The sequence below is a fragment of the Heloderma suspectum genome, chromosome 2, assembly GCF_057233095.1.
Source record: "Heloderma suspectum isolate Gila_16-S chromosome 2, 16-S_ref, whole genome shotgun sequence".
Taxonomy (NCBI): Eukaryota; Metazoa; Chordata; class Lepidosauria; order Squamata; family Helodermatidae; genus Heloderma; species Heloderma suspectum.
The window spans coordinates 330,334,510-330,353,520 of record NC_139459.1 but is presented as its reverse complement, the minus strand read 5'-3'; the positions used below and the strand labels follow the sequence as shown (position 1 = coordinate 330,353,520).

Sequence of the window (19,011 nt, the reverse complement as noted above, 5' to 3'; positions counted from 1 at the left end):
GCAAACACGTGTATAAAACTATAGTTAACTATAGAGTTACTTTTGCAGGAATCCACAGGAAAATAGGATTACGGGATATATTCCATACAACAGTCTTCCACCAAACTGGTGCCTCCCAGATGTGTTGGACTACGACTACCATAATCTCCAGCAGTTAAGAACATAAGAAGAGCCCTGCTGGATCAGACCAAGGGTCCATGTAGTCCAGCATTCTGTCCACACAGTGGCCAACCAGCTGCCCACGGGAAACCCACAAGCAGGACGGGAGTCCAACAGCACCCCCTCACTCATGTTCTCTAGCAACCAGTGCACATAGGCGTACTCCCTCTGATACTGGAGGGAGCATATAGCCATCGGACTAGTAGCCATTGATAGCCTTTTTCGGGATGATGGGAATTGTAGTCCAACACCCCTGGAAGGCACCAGGTTAGGGAAGGGTGATACATACTAAAAGCAAATGTTCCTCAAATGCTGACCCTTATGTACCCAAACCGGCACCATCCACACCTAACAGGGAGGTAACAGCAGGCTTGGGGGATTGCCAAGGTTTGCAGTACAAAACTCTAAATGGGGAAAAACCCAGACCAGCCTAATGTGGACTGAGCATGCTCAGTGGCCACATTATGCTCTGTGACTGTTGGGAGAGGAGAAAAAAAAAGGTGGGGGAGGGGGAAGGAGAAATGGGATAGCATGTTCTAGAAAAGGGCACGACTGGCTGGTTAGAACCCTGAACAGAAACATTCCACACTGCAGCATTTTGTTTCAGGTCCCATCTGTCCTGTAACAAAATGAATCCAAAATGTGGGGGGAGGGTTGTCAGGCACCTGAAATTCTGGAAATGTGAGGGGAGCATTCGAGTGGACTAGACTCAGGGAATATAGAACACAAAATGGCCATGGCAACAATGCAGACTTTAAAAATGTATCACCCAATGCAAAATCAGGTACCACACACTATTTTTAGACTCCAGGTTTTCTTCTTTTATAAAAAGTAGGTCATTAGTCATTGTTATTGCAGAAGAAAAAATAATCTAAAATAATGTTGGCAGTTTCTTCTAAATTATATTTTCTGCTACAAGGGATAAGAATGTGTCTTGCAGTAGTCAGGGGCCATTAACATTTTATGCAATGTAAGTTCTAGTTCCTTTCTATATGTCCCTCTGTTCATTCCAGTGCTATAATCCATTAATACTAGAATCCTATACACACCTTCCTGGGAGTAAGCCCTATTGAAGTCAGTGGGACTTACATCTGAGAAGACATGTATAGGATTGCATTGTTAGGCTACATTCCTATGTCCGCTTACTTGGGAGTAAACCCTATTGAAGTCAATGGGACTTACTTCTGAGTAGACATCTACAGGATTGCACTATAAGGGTCCAATTCAGTACACCCTATAAGCACATCATGAGGCACATACTGCTCTCCCACACACAAAACTTGCCTCTTACAGGAGGACCACCAGTTGGGGAGAGAGGGTCAGCATCAGGGGACTCCTGCGCACAGAGTAGCACAAACGAGAGGGCAGGATGCAGCAGGCAAATGGATTTTTCCCTTACTATTTCCCCCATCTTTGGTATTTTGTGTGATTCCCAGTCCATGTCAAAAAAATCAGAACAAGTTAATATTTTTGAAAAAATGACCTAAAACACTACACAAAATGTGCAAACAAAAGTCACATTTCCAGTTAAGCATGGAAATGTGAACTTGTCTCACTTGCACAACATAACTGTAGAATTTCGGGGTGGGTGGGTTAATTGCAGGATATGGCATCTTGTCATTGCAGGATTCCAGACCTGACCCCTAACTGTGTTGGATGTATTATTGTTGTTGTTGTTGCTGCTGCTGCTGCTACTACATTTATATCCCAGCTTTCCTCCATCATGGAGGTCAAGGTGGCTACATGTGGTTCCCAGGTGGTCTCCTTTCCAGGCACTGACCAGACTCAAACCTGCTTAGCTTCAGCAAGGTGACTGTCTCAAGTGCCTTCAGACTATGCCCTATGACATCATACCAGTAGATCTACTTGGGAAATATCACGTTCTAAAATTCAGAAGTGAAAGTTTAAATATACCATGATCTTTCCCTGAATATTACGGCAACAATCTGTTTCAGATAGGCAGTAAAACATGAACTCATCCCTAAGCATATTTGCTCAGCTCTCCGTTCTGTTGCAGACCCCTCAAAATTAATAATAATCCCATTTTCTCTATCCCAGCTGCCTGTTCAACAGGAAGACATAAAACAGAATCCCCAGGGAATCACCCAGCCTGCTAGCTTTGTCATCAACCTTCCGGCATGAACAGCAGAAAGGGGGGGGGGCAAAGTGTGTCTTGCTCTTGTGCTTAACTCTCCCTGGGGATTACCAAAGAATTAAGCCCACTGTGGTCTTAACAATGAAAAACACTGTTCCCAGCAGAAAAGATCCTGCAGCTTACATGTCTCAGGTCAGACCAGCTGCCAGTGAAATTAACACAGATCACTGCCACCATATTTAGAATAGAAGAATTAGCACAGTGGTCTTGACTTTGTGTTACAAACACAGGAAGCTGGCTTCAGTTCAAGACCATCTATTTGGATGCCCCAGACATCTTTACTTAACCAAGTAAAGCATGTGTGTGTTTGAAGTGCAAAGTGGTGCGTCCCAAACTTCGAGAATAAGAACAGATTGGAAAGACCATCTAGACCACCTTTCCCTAACCTAGTGCCTTCCAGGTGTGTTGTGCTATAGCTCCCATGATCCCCAGCCAGCACAACCTATGACTGTGCTGGCTGTGAATGATGGGAGTCACAGTCCAACACATTTAGAGGGTGCTATGTTGGGGAAAGGTGGTGTAGACCAGTGGAGAGTAGGCAATGATCAATATCAAGGCCAAATGCACAATTGTACTATGCACTTGTGTGTGTGTGTGTGTGTGTGTGTGTGTGTGAGTATTCGCACATATGCACACACATAGAGTGGATCCAGAGCCTCCTTGTTGCTTTGCTGTTGTGTTGTTTACACCAACCCCTCTCTCTCTCTCTCCCTCTCTCTCTCTCTCCATATATATATACACATAAACACACAGATAGATTAATTAATATAACTCTTTATCTAAGTGGTGAGAACTAGGGATGTCAGAGAATTCCGCCACGGATCTCGGTGAGGCCGAATGCCAGTGCATTCGGCCCCCCAAAATCTGTGGCGGAATGGCCTGCCACCCCCCTGCCACCCCGCAGATCGCCCCCAGGACGAGACTTACCTGGGGCTGATGTTCCGGGCGGCGGCAGCTGCAGCAGAGGCTGCTGGCCTTCCAACCGGCCGCCGCCATTTGCAGTCTTGTTGTTTTTTTTTTTTTACAGAGACGTGATAGGCTACGTAAAGACTTACGTAGCCTATCACATCCCGGTTAAAAAAAAAACGCGTACAAAAAATTTGCGTTCCTTATTTTTCGCCGTCTTAGTCTACATAAATATTTACGTAGACTATTACGGCAAAAATAAAGGGGAACGCAAATAGTGTAGTGGGCGCTATTTGCGTCCCTTTTTGATTCGCCGTTTTAGCCTACGTAAATATTTTTACATTATTACATTATTTCTACGTAAATATTTACGTAGGCTAAAACGGCGAATCAAAAAGGGACGCAAATAGCGCCCACTACGCTATTTGCGTTCCCCTTTATTTTTGCTGTAATAGTCTACGTAAATATTTACGTAGACTAAGATGGCGAAAAATAAGGAACGCAAATGGCAGCGGCCGTAGCTGCAGCCATCTGCGTACGCGTTTTTTTTTTTTAACCCAGAGCCCTCCGCGGCCGGAAATCCGGCTGCAGACGGCTCTGGCCTGGGTCTGGCCAGCTGCTCTGCGGAGCCGCCATGGAGCACAGCCGGCTGTCGAGGATTCCTGGAGGGGGAGGAATGGATCGCCTCCTCCCCCATCGAGGATTCTGGGGGGAGAGATGGAACGCCTCCCCCCCACTATGAACATAATCCGCGGAAAGGTAAGTGACTTTCGTACATCCCTAGTCAGAACATTTGACAGACCCAAAATGGAAGGCCACCTAGTGGGTGTTCATAGTACACATAGATAAAAAGAGGAGGGAAGGAACGTGTGCAGGGAAAAAACAATGGGGAAAAGAAAATGGAGACATCCCAGGTACCTATAGAAAAAGGTTTATTATAGTTCTTTAATATTGGCCCGACTCGTTTTGGAAATATTGATTTCCTTTTTCAGGGGCTACAATAAAAATATATATATACATCATTCTGGTTATTTCATGTTACTCCAGAACATATAAAAGCACCTCAAACATACCTAAAATAAATGATTACTATAAAATTATACAAATATCACAACCAAGTTTAGGAAAGGAAAGGTTCCTCCTGTGCAAGCACTGAGTCATTGCTGACTCCTAGTGGGACGCCGCTTGCACTGGCGTTTTCTTGGCAGACTGTAGCGGGGTGGTTTGCCATTGCGTTCCCCAGTCGTGACTACCTTTCCCCCAGCAAGCTGGGTACTCATTTTACTGACCTCGGAAGGACGGAAGGCTGAGTCGACCTGAGCCAGCTAACTGGGACCCAGCTTCCGCCGGGATCGAACTCAGGTCGTGGGGAGAGTTTCAGTTGCAATACTGCCGCCTACCACTCTGCGCCACACGAGGCTCTTTAAAACACATAAAAGCACCTCAAACATTCCTAAAATAAATGATTACTATAAAATTATATAAATATCACAACCAAGTTTAACCTATACACAATTAATACTTCCAACATTCATGTAAAAATCAAGAGACCATTACTTTTGCACATAATAAAACCAGCAAGGCAAAAAATGAGAATGACAAAGTGCAAAGATTTGTTATTGTCTGTATATATGAGAAGAGTTTTTGTTCTCCTTATGTAACATCAATGTTTTAGCCCAGTGTAGCCAATTAAGGGCACTTTATCCAAATCACTTATTTTTATTTTTTATTATTAAATTTATTAATCGCCCATCTGGCTGGTCACCCAGCCACTCTGGGCAATGTACAACATACAATAAAAACAGTTTAAAACAATAAAATTCTACAATAAAAACATTTTCTAAAATACCCTAACCCACCCCAAATGCCTGACTTAAGCTAGCTCAGGGGACCCTTTCTGCTAATACAAATGGATGAGGTTTGTCTGTCTTAGTATATTGACTACAAGATATGGAGAGTTTGTGGGTGTTAAGCAAATAACTTTCTTGGGAAAACTGTGGTTCGTACAAGATTATAATATTTTGGGGAGAGTCTATGATCTGTTTGTATTTGGCACAAGAAGCAAGGGAGTAAAGTGCAATTAGGTTGTATATCAAACAATTTTCTAGTATGGATATTCCTAACCTCTCTTCCCTTTCCTATTTGTCTTCCTGGTCATTCAAATAAAGTTTCTTAACCGTTTAAGGCAATTTTAAAGAACAACAGATTTTTACAGGAGAAATGCCTGTTGTAAAAAAAGGTTTTTCTTAAAGTAAGTGATGTGAGGACTTGAATTTGTTTGATTATCTTATGAAATGGTGGCATGTTATAAGGGAATTATAGTTTAGGTTTTTTTCTATGATAAACCCGCTCTTTTAAGAGAATGCTTTAGGGATGCCATTTTTGAGAGCTATTTATAAATGGTACATTTTCATTACTACAAATTTACCTCATGAAGCCCACCCTGTTATACAGGTAGTTCAACACAATCTATATAATTTGCTGCTAATATGTTTATATAAAAGGTGCTGGTCAGTTTCAAGTGTGCAATATAAGGTAGACAAGCCATTGGTCTGTTTTTACGTGAGGAAGGTTTTTTAATATTATAAAACAGTATTGATGTTTTATTTTCTAACATGATAATTATTATGGTTAAAGTAATCCTGATGTTCTCATTTGAAGTTTGTTATATATACAGACAATAACAAATCTCTGCACTTTGTCGTTCTCATTTTTTGCCTTGCTGGTTTTAATATGTGCAAAAGTAACGGTCTCTTGATTTTTACATGAATGTTGGAAGTATTAATTGTGTATAGGTTAAACTTGGTTGTGAAATTTATATAATTTTATAGTAATCATTTATTTTAGGAGTGTGTGAGATGCTTGCATGTGTTCTGGAGTAACATGAAATAACCAAGATCATGCATGTATATATTTTTATTGTAGCCCCTGAAAAAGGAAATCAATATTTCCAGAACGAGTCGGGCCAGTATTAAAGAACTATAATAAACCATTTTCTATAGGCACCTGGGATTTCTCCATTTTCTTTTCTCCGTTGTTTTTTCCATAGTATACACAGGCATTCCCACAGCATGCCTATCGATGCCAGTTGCTGGGGAACATGGGCAGGAGGGCACTGTTGCACCCATGTCCTGCTTGTGGGTTATCCATGGGCAGCTGGCTGGCCACTGGGTGAACAGAACGTTGGACTTAAATGGACCTTGGTCTGATCTAGCATGGCTATTCTTATGTCCTTATATATATAAAAGCTGCTCTGAGCTCCTCAGAGAAAAAGTGTGATAGAAGTAGAATAAAACAAAATTATCAAAGTATTCTGAAAACAATCCAGCAAGGGTTAGCACCAGTGTTATGTGTTTGAGTTGGAGCTATTCTGTAGTAAGCACAGCCACTTCCATGGTGAAATAGAGGGGGGGGGAGAGAGGGGCTGAGAGAGGGGCTTGCTCAAGCCACACAACCAGTTTATGGATGAGCTTTCCTGTGCAGCTCCATAGAAGGGACCATAGCTTAGCAGTACAGCCCAGGCTTGGCATGCAGGATGTCCCCGGTTCAATCCTCAGCATTTCTACCTCTGACAGAGACCCTGGAGAACTGCTGCAACTCAGAGAAGACCATGCTTGGCTGGATGGACATATGGTCTGCCCTGGTATTTTAAGTCTGCTTCCTGAGTTCCGCCAGCACCACTGCTCTCATCTAAACAGTTTCTAAAATCCCTCCCTATCTGAGATATCAGGGGAGCTATTTACCACAGTAGAGCAGTGCATGCTGGGATTACTGCACACACCCCATTGCACACAGATTTGTGTGGGGAAGACTCACCTGTTCCCCGACTTTCCCCATTTTCCAGGAACTGTCTCTATTTTCTGGCATTAATTAACATTTATATCCTGCTTTTTTTTTTTCCTCCAAGGAACTCAAGTCAGCTTACATTATCCTCCTCCTCTCCATTTGTGTCTCTCCCTAATTTTCCATTTTGGGGGAAATTTTGGGAGGTGACTTTCACAAAAAGACTAGTCTTCACACACAGTCCACCATAGCTGCCTGATATTTCAGCTCCTTCCTCCAAGTCTCTAGCAGTTAAATCTTGGAGTAGGAAACAGATGCATCTTAACTGTGCACACTCAAGAACTCTAAACCACCATTTAGTTTCACAAGCTGCAGCTGGTAAAGCTCATTTTGAACTGATAAGTATTATCCTATATTATGGGATGAGTATGTTTTTATAGGACCACACCCTTTTGGCTTTTAAACCACATGGCCAGGCTGTGGCCAAGTCAAGTCTTTCCTGCTTGTTTGAATACATACTGTCAGTGCACAAGTTTTCCCACTCTCCAATGTATAACTGCCTATTGGGATACAAAATGTTACTGTGTTTGAATTGAAGCTATTCTGTAGTAAGTACATGCCCATTCTTGGATTATAGTAATAAACATTCTATCTCTCTGTCTTTAAAGGAAACGTGTGCCATATGTGCCTGCCCAGACCTTAAGATCATCCTTCTCCATGAACCCCTGCCAAAGGAAGTGAGGCGGGTGGCTACTAGGAGGAGGACCTTTTCTGCTGTGGCACCCCAGCTGTGGAATGAGCTCCCTAGTGAGGTTTGCCCGGCACCTACACTGTTTTCCTTCTGGCACCCGGTGAAGACCTTTCCTAGGCATTTCAGCATTGTAGCTTTCTAGACTTTTCGCTTTGCTGTTTTAAATCTGTATTTTAAATCTCTGCATTGCAGCTAGGTTTTATTCTGGTTGTATTGTTATATTGTGGTTTTAATGTTTTTCTATTTTAATATTTAATATTTTATATTGTTTTACTGTGTGCTTTTTGGTTTTAATTTTTGTGAACCGCCCAGAGAGCTTCGGCTATTGGGTGGTATAGAAATGAAATAAACAAATAAAATAAATTGTTATGGTCATGGACTCCAGTCCATGAAAGCTTAGGCCACAATATATTTACTTATCTTTAAGGAGCCACAAGACTCTTTGCTGTCTTTAGACCCTACTTCAGAAGCCAGTGCAGGGTGTTCTATTGCAGAATAAATTAAAAGAGTATAAAAAGGCAAAGTAGAGCTTTTAGCAATGTGTAATATTATGTATGGAGCACTAATGTGAGAATTCATGGTGTTACAAGTTTTTATAAAAAGGAAACATTGGAGGGAATGATCTCATATAAAGAAATCTTTTTCCTTTTACATAAAGAAAACTCACTGAAGATTCTTTGGTGTTTGGGCACTGATGTCTAGATCCTAATCCATAAAAAAACAGTTGCTGACTTGGTGGAAATATCCCTGGACTGTTCTGTTTAGAGTACAGGTGGAGGAGCATGTTGTAGTCTTTCACAGAGGGAGCTTCTGGGGGAAAAATAGCAGCCTCCACTGCCAAATGCATGCCCCCCCAGCTCACTTGATGTGTTGCTACATTGCTAAAAGAAGCAACAACGCCTCCAGATATAAGTTCATCCCGAACCCCTGAAATTCACCCTCCAAAACTCATCCAAGTGCTCCCAATTTTTAGTTTGGCCTAACATCCAAACACCTGTAGACTAACGTGGTACAGTCCATGAAAAATGTTACTGGCATGATCAGCCCTTAGTAAAGGCAGAAAGGTTTCGATCAACAGCAAAACTAATTACCGCTTCTGTTCAGAAACTCTCAAAATGGCTCCCGCATGAATGGTCAGCATCTATAATAAAGTGAGTGCCATTTAGGAATAAGGGCTTCCTAGTTATGGAGAATGTGCAGTCAGGCATAAAGATCTGAACTCTACATCAGCCTTCCCCAACCTGGTGCCCTCCAGATGTGTTGGACTACAACTCCCACCATCCTCAGACAGCATGGCCAATGGCCATGCTGACTGGGAATGGTGGGAGTTGTATCCAAACAGATTTGGAGGACACCAGGTTGGGGGAGGTTGCTATACATATTCTGTTACCTACAGAACTCTAGCAAGATCCAATGAATGTGCAAGAAATCTGTTTCTTACAACTTGAAAAATTGATTCTTCTCCTTCCAAGTCAAGTTTGGGCACACTTTTTACATAACTGGTAAAAAGGGGTCAGAGGCCTGATCAGATTGCCTGGGAGCTGGATCCAACTTGTAGGCTGCTAGTTGGCTATCCCTGCTTTGAAGTACAGTCCACTGACAAAACCTGAGATCAATTATAATATAGTTGCCTATGTGAATGGTTTTATTTTAGTTTCTAATCTGTTTTAGGGGGTTTAGGGCTAGGGGGCACATACTGGTAGCAACATTAAAAAGTTAATCAACTGGGATTGCCCAGTGGTGCCAAGGTTTTGTGTCTAGGTCTTTGCCTTTGCCAGTGAGTCACACAAGATATAACACTATCTGCAAAAGACTACTATCTCTTTATATGGACTCTGATACACAAATATGACATAAAGCGCTCCTGACTTTTTTTCTGGACAGCAGCCAGGTTAGTCATAGCTGCTAACTGGAGATCAGCAAAGGAACTTTCTCTTACCATATGGAAACAGAAAATTTGGGACTTTGCACCAATGGAGAAACTCACTAAACATCTTCAGATACAAAGAGGCCAAGTAGAAATTGAGACTTTTTATGAATATGGTCCCCTTCATGGATCACTGCCTTGTTGTGGCAAAGGGGCTTGCGTAACTCAGTGAAGCCATAAGCTATGCCGTGCAGGGCCACCCAAGACGGACAGGTCATGGCAGAGAGTTCTGACAAAATGTGGTCCACTGGAGAAGGAAATGGCAACCCACTCCAGTATTCTTGCCAAGAAAACCCCATGGAACGTATCACAAGGCTAAAAGATATGACACCGGAAGATGAGACCCTCAGGTCGGAAGGTGTCCAATATGCTACTGGGGAAGAGCAGAGGGTATTTCCAAGTAGCGCCAGAAAGAGTGAAGCGGCTGGGCCAAACCCGAAAGGACACTCAGCTGTGGATGTGTCTGGTGGTGAAAAGAAAATCCGATGCTGTAAAGAACAATATTGTTTAGGAACATGGAATGTCAGATCAATGAATCAAGGTAAGCTGGAGGTGGTCAAACATGAGATGGCAAGATTGAACATCGACATCTTGGGAATCAGCGAACTAAAATGGACAGGCATGGGCAAATTTAATTCAGGTGACCATCATATCTACTATTGTGGGCAAGAATCCCTTAGAAGAAATGGGGTAGCTCTCATAGTCAACAAAAGGGTGGGAAAAGCAGTACTGGGGTACAATCTTAAAAATGATAGAATGATCTCAGTACGAATCCAAGGCAAACCATTCAACATCACAGTAATTCAAGTCTATGCCCCAACCACTGAGGCTGAAGAAGCTGAGGTTGATCGGTTCTATGAAGACCTACAACACCTTCTAGAACTAACACCAAAAAAAGATGTCCTCTTCATCATAGGGGATTGGAATGCTAAAGTAGGAAGTCAAGAAATCACCGGGATAACAGGCAGGCATGGCCTTGGTGTACAAAATGAAGCAGGACAAAAGCTAATAGAGTTTTGCCAAGAGAACATGCTGATCATAGCAAACACTCTTTTCCAACAGCACAAGAGGCGACTCTACACATGGACGTCACCAGATGGTCAATATCGAAATCAGATTGATTATGTCCTTTGCAGCCAAAGATGGAGAACCTCCATACAGTCAGTAAAAACAAGACCTGGAGCTGACTGTGGCTCAGATCATGAGCTGCTTCTTGCAAAATTTCGGCTGAAATTGAAGAACGTAGGGAAAACCACTAAACCGTTCAGGTACGACCTAAATCATATCCCTGATGAATATACAGTGGAGGTGAGGAATAGATTTCAGGGATTAGACCTGATAGACAGAGTGCCTGAGGAACTATGGACGGAGGTCCGTAACATTGTTCAGGAGGCAGCAACGAAATCCATCCCAAAGAAAAAGAAATGCAAGAAAGCAAAGTGGCTGTCTGATGAGGCTTTACAAGTAGCTGAGGAAAAAAGGGAAGCGAAAAGCAAGGGAGAAAGGGGAAGATATACCCAACTGAATGCAGAGTTCCAGAGAATAGCAAGGAGAGACAAGAAGGCCTTCTTAAATGAACAATGCAAAGAAATCGAGGAAAACAACAGAATGGGAAAGACTAGAGATCTCTTCAAGAAAATTGGAGATCTCAAGGGAACGTTTTGTGCAAAGACGGGCATGATCAAGGACAAAGAAGGCAGGGACCTAACAGAAGCAGATGAGATGAAGAAGAGGTGGCAAGAATACACAGAAGAACTATACAGGAAAGATCTGAATGTCCCTGATAGCCATGATAGTGCGGTCACTGAACTTGAGCCGGACATGCTAGAGAGTGAAGTCAAGTGGGCCTTAGGAAGCATTAGTAACAACAAAGCTAGCGGAGATGACAGTATTCCAGCCGGGCTATTTAAAATCCTAAAAGATGATGCTGTTAAAGTGCTGCATTCAATATGCCAACAAATCTGGAACACTCAACAGTGGCCACAAGACTGGAAAAGGTCAGTTTACATTCCAATTCCAAAGAAGGGCAACGCCAAAGAGTGTTCAAACTACCGCACAATTGCGCTCATTTCACATGCCAGCAAGGTGATGCTCAAAATCCTACAAGCTAGGCTTCAGCAGTATGCGAACCGAGAACTACCGGAAGTACAAGCTGGGTTTCGAAGAGGCAGAGGAACTAGAGATCAAATCGCCAACATTCGCTGCATCATGGAGAAAGCAAGAGAATTCCAGAAAAATGTCTATTTCTGCTTCATTGACTACGCTAAAGCCTTGGATTGTGTGGATCACAACAAACTGTGGCAAATTCTTAAAGTGATGGGAGTACCAGACCACCTTACCTGTCTCCTGAGAAACCTGTACGAGGGTCAAGAAGCAACAGTAAGAACCAGACATGGAACAACCGAGTGGTTCAAAATTGGGAAAGGAGTACGACAAGGCTGCATATTGTCACCCTGCTTATTTAATTTATATGCAGAGTACATCATGAGAAATGCCGGGTTGGATGAATCAGAGGTCGGAATTAAGATTGCTGGGAGAATTATCAACAACCTCCGATATGCAGACGATACCACCCTAATGGCAGAAAGCGAAGAGGATCTAAAGAGCCTCTCGTTGAGGGTGAAAGAGGAGAGTGCAAAAGCTGGTTTGAAACTCCACATTAAAAAAACGAAGATCATGGCATCTGGCCCCATCACTTCCTGGCATATAGAAGGGGAAGAAATGGAAGCAGTGACAGATTTTACTTTCTTGGGCTCCAAGATCACCGCAGACAGTGACTGTAGCCATGAAATTAAAAGACGCTTGCTCCTGGGGAGGAAAGCTATGGCCAACCTAGACAGCATAGTAAGAAGCAGAGACATCACCTTGCCGACAAAGGTCCGTCTAATCAAAGCGATGGTTTTCCCAGTAGCAACGTATGGCTGTGAGAGCTGGACTATAAGGAAGGCTGAGCGCCGAAGAATCGATGCTTTCGAACTGTGGTGCTGGAGAAGACTCTTACGAGTCCCCTGGACTGCAAGGAGGTCAAATCAGTCCATCCTAAAGGAAATCAACCCTGAGTGCTCATTGGAAGGACAGATAATGAAGCTGAAGCTCCAATATTTTGGCCACCTAATGCGAAGAGAAAACTCCCTGGAAAAGACCCTGATGCTGGGAAAGACTGAAGGCAAAAGGAGAAGGGGATGGCAGAGGATGAGATGGCTAGATAGCATCACGGATGCAATGAATATGAACTTGAGCACGCTCCGGGAGAGAGCGCAGGACAGGAAGGCCTGGCGTGCTATGGTCCATGGGGTCACGAAGAGTCGGACACGACTGAACAACAACAACAACATGAATATGGTATCCATTTACTGAATTTGCTAATATTGAGAAGAATACACGACAACCTCCTAAGATACATGGAACTCTATGGCGTGGGCTATTAGGAGGATGAGTGATAACTTTACCAGATAATCTTGCTTACACTAAATAGAGATCCTGAGTGATCAGAAAGACTGTAAAGAAATTCAGTCACATGTGGTATATTTGGATTTGTTACTGTTCGTTGTTACTCGGAAAAATTCAATAAAAACACTAATTAAAAGAAACAGGGAACTGAGGTTCTTGTGATGTCACCATACCACAAATGATATTATGGACCTCATGAAACAAAAAAAAAGTATACACATTGGGAATATAGTTACCAGGTATTATTCAGTCTCTTGCATCTGAATCTGCACATCTACTTAAGTTAAATGCAGTTTACTAGCATTTGAATTTCCTGGCAAATGCCAGTAAACTGCATTTAACTTACAAGCTTTCATGGAAAGATTGTACTTTTATTTATTATCTAGTAGTGAAATGCCTGTCAAATTTGATAGGTGGGATGGATGCAGGAATGAAGAGCTTCAGATCCACTTCTACCTTCTTCCCAACTATGTCCCAGACTGTCCACTTGACTGTGGACCAGAGGCAGCAGCACGTCCAGGGATCTGCTTCAAGGGGCTGCTCTTCCTCTGAAGGTCAACGCACACCGGAAGTTCAGTGTGACCAAGAGATGGAAGTTCTCCAGAGATGACAGTGGAGTTCAGCCCTGATTAATTCTTGCCTGTAGCAAGCATGCACCATTCTCTTATATCAAAACTGCATGTCTTTTACAGAAGGAGTGTTATTTATAACTTGGATCCTTATGCCTGCCTTTATTTTGCAGCTGAGTTCAGGGAAGGATATGGTTGGGGAGGAAATAGCTGTTACCTTAGTAACAGGTATATGCAGCAAAGTGGTTTCTGGAATTAAGGACATCTTTAGAGAACATTATGCTACCTATGACATTTGTGCATTCCTGTAGTCACGAAGAGAGTACATTTGATTAAAAGAAGCCCGTCCCGCAACTAAGTGAAATATAGGAACTGTCTTACAATAATGCAGCAGAGGTGGGAAACCATTTTCAGCTTGAGGGCCAAATTGGCCTCAGAATGGAACGTCACACCAGCAGTGGGTGGGGCTATCACCCAAAGTGGACCGGGCCACTGCCCAAAGTTGATCACTGCTGGCATATCCCCCACCACACACACATATTTTCACACACACACAGGCACGCTACCCATTCTCATTCCCTTACATCCTTCATAGCCCCACTTCCTCAGCTGATCCATGCAGATCAGCTGAGGTGGAGGGAATTTCCCCTGCCAAGTGCTGAGAGAGAAAGGGTAAGGACAGGGGAAGAAACTTGGCGGGCCAGAGGTCAGTATTTGATCTGTGGGCTGCAGGTTTCCCATGCATGTAATACAACATAATGTCCACTCACAGCTTAACAAGGGAACACGTGCTTTGTCTGTAGGAGAGTAAGTGTGGTGCACTGATGCTGGGATTGGGATGTGAGAAGCTCAGTTTTAAATTTAAATTGCCATTCAGCCATAAAACTCAAGGAGTAGCCTTGGAGAAGTCACCGTCACATGTCTTAACCCGAGCTTGCCTGAGTATTAAGATCATCTTCCTAAGTCCCTCTCTGAATGCCCCAGTTCAGAGATGAGGCAGGTGGTGAACGTTTTTTTTCAGAAGGAGTGCCCCATTTACAGAGCACCCTCCCTGGATTGGTCTGCCTGACATCTTCTTTCTAATGTTTTAGGCACCAGTTTAAGACCTTTTAAAAGGTCTTTTTATTTGCCTGATATTTTTTTCCCAATGAACAGTGATTTTTATTTACCTCCTGCTTTACATACTCCAGTATTTTATTATTTTTTTACCGCTCTTGTTTTGCTTTGTGATGTTACATTTTTTAACCATATTTTATTGCTTTGGAAATTTTAACTTAAAATACAAATGCAGGTTATAGAACTTTTACATAAACAAACAAACAAATACAAGTTTGTTATAAGGCTTCTAAGCTCCTTGGAGGAAAGTTAGTGGGCTCTCCCACACTGGAGGCATTCAAGACGAGGCTGGACAGCCATCTGTCAGGGATGCTCTAACTTGGATTCCTGCATTGAGCAGGGGGTTGGACTTGATGGCCTTGTAGGCCCTTTCCAACCCTACTATTCTATGATTCTAGGCAAGGTACATGAAATAAATAAATGAAGCCTGTCATCCCTCAGTTAGGAGATCTCAGATAGCTGGACCAAGAAAGGCCAACCTCTTTCTGTGTTCCTGGAGAGCTAGTTTTAAGAGGTCCTATCAGGAATGGTGGCTGGTACAGACAGACCTAGATGGGCCATTGTTTTGATTGTGTGGTTCCCTGGATCTAGCCACATTAATGAGAGTATCCACCATAACAGTTTCCCTTGAGTCAAACAATACAGGGAGATTTGAGACAAGAAGAGGCGCCTGCATTCAAAACTGTCCAGTAGCGGGCTATAAGACAAGCCTTGCAATTAACCCCTTAGCCCATTTGTCCAGAGGAACAATTTATTCTTTGTTGGTAACTGGCTATACAAAACTGATCAACCTGGCCAGCAGAAGTTCTTGTGGGCTAGTAAATGTTTGCATATTGCTATAAGACTTCAGTGTGCAGTTGCCCTGTATATTGGCCAAAAAAGCCTAATGGTTCGTTCTCCTGTCAAGGACAATGGTCATGGCTGCTCCAGTGCAGGAGACAAAGCTGGGTTGATGGGCTGAAGCAAGGGTTCCTTTGTACCTATTCTGGGAATTGAGATGGTTTCTACATAATCCATTGCTGCTGAACGCTAGAGAACAAGATAAAGCTATTATAAAGCAAAACCAAATCATTACTATGTATAGATGTCTATATACGTCCACCTCTTGCTAAGTGTTGTTCAACTGAAACACTAATTAGAGATGCTAATATAGCTCTCAAAATGATTAACTATTTCAACTAAGTGCTTGAGTCTGAAAACAGAAGAAGACTGAAAGAGAGCCAGCTTGGCACCTTTATTGCAATACCACAAGGTCTATCATTTCAAGAGATGAACTAAAGATCTACAAATCTAGTATTTACTGTTTATAATAGCAATTGAGATCAAAATGACTGGGCTATAGACAAAAGGCAACCATGGAGATTCCCACACCTGAAGGAATAATAACATGCATGGACACACATGCCCACCATTTTCTCAGCATTGTTGTCTACCCTACATAATATTCCATGGGCACAACCCACAAGCACTTCTTAATCCCCAGAGATTTTAATGGGAAAGTTTAGTAGACCAATGAGACTTTGATTTCATCAATGGAAAGTTAAATCAATGGTACTTAAAAGTACTTAATTTTGGCTAGATCTTACCCTAGATTTGAAAGTCTTTCTTCACCTTATCCTAGATGGGAGAAGGATGGTTAGATAGTTCATAAGGAGGGACAGGAAATAGCTAAAATAGATTAATATTTATCTGGTGCTACATTTCCTCAACATGTGCAAAGAACTAATCCAAATAACTCTGATAGGGTTGATCTTATGGCACCTCTTTCTTTATGGGTTCTCTAGATGTACATAGGGGGGTCCTGACGTGTTCCTGAATAGGTTGCACAAGGAGGGCCTGTTTTTCTTTCCAGGGGCTTTTTTCCACGCTTTCACCGAACTGAGAGCGCACAGTTTCTCTTGTGTGGACCCTTTAAGAGACAGACTCACCTCCTTCCCATAAACCTTCCTTAAATTCTATTCAAATACATACTGCCAATATATACGAAAAATAAAAATAAAATATGAACTTGTTCAGTGTTAGCTACTGACATGATATTCTTGCATTTTCTTTTGTAGAGGGGGAAAATAGGGCTTGAAAGGTGGTGGTATTATATTATTATCTATTATTATTATTATTATTATTATTATTATTATTATTATTGATTACATTTCTATACTGCCCAATAGCCAAAGCTCTCTGGGATGTTTTCAAAGATTAAAAACATTAAAAATACAGTTTACTGAGATTAAAAGCCATTTACATAAAAAACTGATCCATTTAGTTTTCAGTTACCAAGTAGCAACGGTAAGAATGCTAAGAACAGACCACGGAACAACGGACTGATTTAAGATTGGGAAAGGAGTACGGCAGGGTTGTATACTCTCACCCTACCTATTCAACCTAGAACTACGGAAGTTTCAAAGAGGCAGAGGAACTAGAGATCAAATCGCCAACATTCGCTGCATCATGGAGAAAGCAAGAGAATTCCAGAAAAATGTCTATTTCTGCTTCATTGACTACGCTAAAGCCTTGGATTGTGTGGATCACAACAAACTGTGGCAAATTCTTAAAGTGATGGGAGTACCAGACCACCTTACCTGTCTCCTGAGAAACCTGTACAAGGGTCAAGAAGCAACAATAAGAACCAGACATGGAACAACCGAGTGGTTCAAAATTGGGAAAGGAGTACGACAAGGCTGCATATTGTCACCCTGCTTATTTAACTTATATGCAGAGTACATCATGAGAAATGCCGGGTTGGATGAATCAGAGGTCGGAATTAAGATTGCTGGGAGAATTATCAACAACCTCCGATATGCAGACGATACCACCCTAATGGCAGAAAGCGAAGAGGATCTAAAGAGCCTCTTGTTGAGGGTGAAACAGGAAAGTGCAAAAGCTGGTTTGAAACTCAACATTAAAAAAACGAAGATCATGGCATCTGGCCCCATCACTTCCTGGCATATAGAAGGGGAAGAAATGGAAGCAGTGACAGATTTTACTTTCTTGGGCTCCAAGATCACCTCAGACGGTGACTGTAGCCATGAAATTCAAAGACGCTTGCTCCTGGGGAGGAAAGCTATGGCAAACCTAGACAGCATAGTAAGAAGCAGAGACATCACCTTGCCGACAAAGGTCCATCTAATCAAAGCTATGGTTTTCCCAGTAGTAATGTATGGCTGTGAGAGCTGGACTATAAGGAAGGCTGAGCGCCGAAGAATTGATGCTTTCGAACTGTGGTGCTGGAGAAGACTCTTACGAGTCCCCTGGACTGCAAGGAGGTCAAATCAGTCAATCCTACAGGAAATCAACCCTGACTGCTCATTGGAAGGACAGATACTGAAGCTGAAGCTCAAATATTTTGGCCACCTAATGCGAAGAGAAAACTCTCTGGAAAAGACCCTGATGCTGGGAAAGACTGAAGGCAAAAGGAGAAGGGGACGGCAGAGGATGAGATGGCTCGATAGCATCACCGATGCAATGAATATGAACTTGAGCACACTCCGGGAGAGAGCACAGGACAGGAAGGCCTGGCGTGCTATGGTCCATGGGGTCACGAAGAGTCGGACACGACTGAACGACTGAACAACAACCTATTCAACCCGTACACAGAACACATCATGCGACATGCTGGGCTTGATGAATCCAAGGCTGGAGTTAAAATCACTGGAAGAAACATTAACAATCTCAGATATGCAGATGATACCACTTTGATGGCTGAAAGCAAGGAGGAGCTGAGGAACCTTATGATGAAAGTGAAAGAAGAAAATGCAAAAGCTGGGTTGCAGTTAAACCTAAAAAAAAACAAGATTATGGCAACCAGCTTGATTGAAAACTGGCAAATAGAGGGAGAAAATGTGGAGGCAGTGACAGACTTTGTATTTCTAGGCGCAAAGATTACTGCAGACACTGACTGCAGCCAGGAAATCAGAAGACGTTTACTTCTTGGGAGGAGAGCAATGACAAACCTTGATAAAATAGTGAAGAGCAGAGACATCACACTGACAACAAAGGTCCGCATAGTTAAAGCAATGGTACTCCCCATAGTAACCTATGGCTGTGAGAGCTGGACCATAAGGAAGGCTGAGCGAAGGAAGATAGATGCTTTTGAATTGGGGTGCTGGAGGAAAATTCTGAGAGTGCCTTCGACTGCAAGATCAAACCAGTCCATATTCCAGGAAATAAAGCCAGACTGCTCACTTGAGGGAATGAT

The 19,011-nt window shown here is 42.6% G+C and overlaps 1 protein-coding gene across 2 annotated transcripts in view; it reads right to left on the bottom strand.

Moving 5' to 3' along the window:
* The window catches only part of PRICKLE2 (prickle planar cell polarity protein 2), a 372,966-nt gene that overhangs the window by 44,868 nt on the left and 309,087 nt on the right, over positions 1-19,011 (bottom strand). The window lies entirely within an intron of this gene.